We start from the raw sequence: 5,801 nt of genomic DNA, 5'->3' as shown, positions 1-5,801 counted from the left end.
GTCGCTTTTAATTTTCCCCCCTCCCTCAACCCCCACCCACACTCTCAACCGATTCTGACAAGGTAGAAAGCAACAACAAAAACACAGTTGCTGGAAGAGCTGAGCAGGTTTGCCAGCAGTTCCAAGGAAGGGTCACCTGACCAAAACATTAACTCTGTTTATTCCTTCACAGATGCTGACAGATCTGCTGAGCTTTTTCATGCCACTTTGTTTTTGTTCCTGATTTACAGCACCCGCAATTCTTTCAGTTTTTTCCTGACAAGGTCGATTCAGCTTTCCGTTGATTTTTGTTTTGATTAGTTGGCTATCGGCATCTGGTGGGAAATTGATACTATATCTGGGCATAGTCGAGCAGCTATGAAAATGGACAAGAAGTTCGGGATCCTCGAATCCTTTCCCTGTGCCTTTGCTTTTTGTTGTATTCCCCAGCAACATCGGAAAATCATTTTTGAGCCAATCGCTCGTACAACATGGTGTCGTGTGACCTCTGGTATTTGCTCCTACCCAAAAACAGAAATCTTCGCCCGAATATGGCCAGCTAAGCTGAAAGGCCAGGAAAGTGAAAGGAATTTGGATAATGTAGCTCATCCCTGCACAGCCTTTAGATCAATTACGCAGTTGGATTTGCCTTTCTCGAATTATAAATCTGCTTACCTTTCGAGAGAAAGGGTTATTTTTTTCAGACTACTTATTTTGCAATGCAGGCTCAGTGACTGTAAATATGTTGCACGGTGTCTTCTGAGATGCGGCTCACTCGGCTTTTGTGCATTTTCCCTGCAGTCCGGTGCTGTTCATGTTTCACTTACACCCGAAAGTTATTCTGTTTCAAACAAGGGACCAAACCCTATTCCAATGTAAAAATCTAAATCCCCGAAATGTGCAGATCGTATTTTCTTTATCGAAACTCACATTCTCACAGACACATAGCATTTGTTAGTCACTGAGTCTCAAAATATACATTCAGCTTGCCATTCATTTTTTGTTTTGATTGAAGGGCTGTAGTTATTTGGTGCAGCGCGTATTACACCAGCGAAGCATAGGAGGAGTAGAATGCAGATCAATATGAATCTCCCCCAGAACCCGATATACAACAGTGAACATTCAGCCCCAGCGCCCCATAGAAAACTGTGACCACTTTCCCCCACAGCCCAATATAAACCAGTGAATATTCTCCGAGAGTCGATATAAAACAGTGAACATTCTCTCGCAGAGCCCAACATAAAAGAGTGAACATGATACCCCAGAGCCCGATATGAAGCAGTGACCATTCTCGCCCAGAGCCCAGTATAGAATAGTGACACCCACCAATTCTCGTAAACCCGCATTTATCATGGTCGAACTACCTGGCCTGCACATCCCTGCACACAACGGGGCAATTTCCCACAGCCAATTCACCTCTCCTGCATATGTTTAAACTGTGGAAAGAAACTGGAGCACTCCGACGCAGACATGGCGAGAACGTGCAAACTCCACGCACATCAGCTGAAGCTGAAATCGAAGCTGGGTCCCTTTCGCTGAAAGGCCCCAAAAAAGTTTGTTTTTTTTTGCCCCGTGCAGAATCTATCCCTCGTCGCCCGTAAGATAGGCAGTTATACTAACCACTAAACTACAGAGGACCTTGAGCCCAAATGCCCCGGAAGCCCTTTACGTGTGCACCAATCAAATACAATCGCTTAAATATCCAAATTCCATTTCTATCGCTTCGCCCATAGACATCAATGCCACAGCATTACACATTCACATCTGAATGCTTCTTAAAGTCATCAGGATATCTGCCTCTCGGACACTTACAGGCAGTGGTTCCAGATTCAAACCAACCGCTGGCTGAAAACGTTTTTCCGCACATTTACTCAAGCCTTCCTATCTCTTACATTAAATCTAAGGCCCCTTTAAGGGGAAGCATTTATTTGAGTCTACCCTATCAATATCACTCATTATTTTGTATATATCCTCTGCTCGAAGGAAAACAACCACAGTTCGTTCAATTTCTCTTCATTAATGAAACTCTTCAGCCCAGACAATATCCTGGTAATCTCTTCTGCACCGTTTTAGTGCTATCACATCCCCGTAATAATGTGAATTAGAGAACTGCACACAATATTCTAGTTATAGCCGAATGAACAAATGAAATAAATGATGCAGAAACCCACAGAAACTGGTCGTTTCCGATGAAGTCTATTTTGCTCAATATTGCCCTCTGTCGTTTTCCTAAGTCTGATCCTCCAATAATCACTGGTCCACGCCCGTAAAAGCTGCTACATGAGTTTTGATCTCACAACCGCAGTATCTGAATGGATCGGCTGGTTTAAAGTTCCCGGTGGTGAGACAGGGCACGTTCACACAGCAACACTGACGGCAACAGGACAGAGTGAACGATGTCAATGTGAAAATGGATGTTAGATTGTGCAGCGCTTCAATGAAGTGGAAGGAGGGACGTAAAGGAGAGTTCGTGATTGTGGGAGGGTGAGAAATCTCCAAGTGGTGGGTTTGAAATCTGATGCATCAAATGCAAATATGTGAGAGAGCAGGGGTTGAGAGATGATTGTCACCACCTCAAAGAATATTTTCACGTAAAAATATTTGATACTTGATGCATTTCTATAGCCTGTGTCACAAGGAATAAAAAGACATGGTAGCAAACATCCACCGCCATGACTCGGTTTCGAACCGAGGTTACTGCAGCCACAACGGAGGGTATTAACCGCGATACGATCACGGCACCACACACAATAGCCTGCTTGTAAAGCGCAATAACTACAGTGGCAGAGGATATGTTAGGAACAGCACCAGATCCACCACAGAAATGCTTTCCAAGCAGTGCACTGTAATGTGGGGATTCACAGAGGGCTGGAACCTGTAATTACGATGCTACCAGAGACTGTGGAGATTCCATCATTGAGTATGTTGAAGACTGAGATTGATAGATTTCGACAAAATATCAAAGACTCGGGAGATAGTGCAGGCTCTTGTTGAAATGTATCTTTCAATAGCAATCTGGTTTAACATCGGATACTTCACCAGTTCCTTCGCACAAGGAAGTAGCCATTGCTGCAGACGACCATATAATCCCAGTTCCCAGGCCCAGAACCAGAGAAACTCAGTGGCCCAGCCACGAAGATATAACCGGAAATGGGGACGGCAATGAGCGTGCGGACATACGCTGTGATAATAGCCGACGAGATAGTCTGTGCATTACAAACCAAGACAATGTGACAAAACCGAGATAGAGCCGCGGGGATGATGTGCAGAAGGATGAGAGAATGCAATGCTGATTCAGACAGTGACCAGGGTGATACAGATAGAAGTGACGCAATCGGTGAGCGCGCGGTCCTTCTATGACGGTATAGAGGCGCGTGAAATGCCGAGGCTGTGAGCTCCAACCTCAACCAAAGCAGCTTTTATCGGCATGGAGGAGGGATTATTGGGGCATCAAGCTGTATGAAAAGATACTCAACAATTGTAATCTGAGGCAAAATAGTTTTTGGCAGCACAGATGTTTGTGGATTGAGGGAGGATCTGTCCGTGAAAATGTCACAAAATTGCTGCAAATATTCAACACGTCAAGAAAGAAATCTGTGCTGGGAGAAATGGAGCTAACGTTTTCGCTCTCTTACTTTTGTCATACGGCTGATCCTGCACTGGGTTGAATTGCAGGAAGGGCTTTTTTAGCTCATTTCATATTGTTCAATTTCATGCAAACATGCACAGGTCATTGAAGTAATCTAAACTTCCGAAAAATAATGGTAATATACGATGTTGTGATTAGGCTCGAGTTTACCTCCCGTTAAGGAGGGAAAGCAGGAAAGCGGAGTTGAGATTTATCAGATCAGCAGCGATCTCATTGAATGGCTGAGCAGACTCGATAGGGTGAATTGCAGCTTCCAGACTACAAATGACAGTGAAACTCACCACATCACAAAGGGGAGACAATTGAATTGAAGTAGCGACGGTGATTATCTTTGCTGGTTGTTTATCTTGTGAATGTTACTATTGCTGCTCATGTCCCTGCTAACAACACAAAGGCAGCTTTCCCCTCTTTAAGCAGCTGTAATATGGACTCTGATGTTCTCGGGGACATTAACCAACATTGAAAGGATTGTGGACATAGCTGCGCTACTTTTGCTGTTGCCACCATCAGGAACAATAAAACCTGCTTCCCCTGACTGGGAATTGAACCCAGGCTGCGGTGGTAAAAGCACCGAATCCTAACCACGAGACCACCAGGGAGGGTGGTAGGGATATGTGTATCGTTTCTTCATGACACAGCTTCTGACAGTTTCTTTCTACGACAGGTGTTTCTCCTCCAAAATGATTGAATCATCGTGTTTTTACAGCACAGAAAGAGGCTCAACGTCCCAGTTTCCAGCCTTTGCCCATAGCCTTGTGTGCTACGAGGCGATGGACCGGCCGTTTGAGATGTTCACGTTCCCTTGGGGAACTGGATCACATTTTGCACCCTCAGAGGGTAACACATAGACACATTTCTCAGAAGGTGACAGAGGCCTCAGCAAAGACCAACGCCCAGAAAGTAGGATTTCACCCATTTGGGTTATATTGTCCCATTTCACACTTCAAAACCAGAATCTGATTACAGCAAAGGGAAAAAGCATTCGGCCACTCCCCTCTAGGTTTGGTTCCCCCATTGTTTCCTTGTCAATCTGCAGTTTATAATACCTCACCTCACCTAACTGCTGGCCTGTGGACGAAATAACATTGTCATAATTTCAGACGATATTGAAAGTGCTCCTTTGGATGTTGGATGCAGCAGCTGTACAAACATTCTCATATGCTCTAGTTAGAAGTAAACTCATGACCGCTGCTTGACAAGACCATTGCTTTCAATACTGCGCTACAGAGCGAAGACTGTGCCCTGTAAGGTAGGGTTTCATGCATTAGAAACTGCAATATAACAGATGATGGGATAGTCTGTGCGTTATAAACCAAGACAATGTGATAAAACCGAGATAGAGCCGAGGGTTCATGTGCAGAAGGATGAGAGATGCAATGCTGAATCAGACAGTGACCAGGGTGATACAGATAGAAGTCTTCCCTCGTAGTCTACTGATTAGGATTCAGTGTCTTCACTGCCATGCGTGTTCATGGTTAAAATTTACATAATAAATATGAAACATTTACTGATCTTTCGAAGCAGAATTATGTCGTGGACCAGTCAGTATCGCTTCACTCCACATTACAGTTCGACATCAGCAATGTCAGCTGCAATTGCCTGACGTGCAATTTGTTTAAGACAAGAACAGGGGAGGTCAGGAAAAGTGAAGGGCAGTGGTGGTTTGTGAGACTTGACTGTAGGCCTAATGGAGCCAGGCTCAATGTGGGCACTGAAGACTGTTTTTTCCTGTTTACCCTGGTATACAGATCCATCTGGAATAAACAACCACAATGACTGTCCCCTTGTTTGCTGCCCTTTGCACATCTCACCTCAGTTCAGTGCCGTGATGGGATCCAGACATTTTTAAGTTGGCAAATTTTACTCCGGTCAGTTATGCAGCCTTATATTAACATCATGCATTTTAGGAGTAGAAAGAGAAAACTCAGCCCATCAAGTCTGCTCCGCTATTAAATGAGCGGATCATCCTGATCTGCTAATCCTGAACTGCACTTTCTTGGATTTCTCCATAACCTTTGATACGCTTGCTGCTAAAAATCTTTCGATCTCAGCCTTAAATATATTTAATGGCTCAGGCTCGACAAGCCTCTGCTGCAAAGGAATCCACCGATTCACAACCATCTGAGAGAATAAATTTTACCTCGTTTCTGCCTTAAATGTGCGACCTCCATTC

The sequence above is a fragment of the Rhincodon typus genome, unplaced genomic scaffold (assembly GCF_021869965.1).
Source record: "Rhincodon typus isolate 14 unplaced genomic scaffold, sRhiTyp1.1 hic_rhity00000514, whole genome shotgun sequence".
NCBI lineage: Eukaryota > Metazoa > Chordata > Chondrichthyes > Orectolobiformes > Rhincodontidae > Rhincodon > Rhincodon typus.
This window is presented reverse-complemented; position numbering follows the sequence as displayed.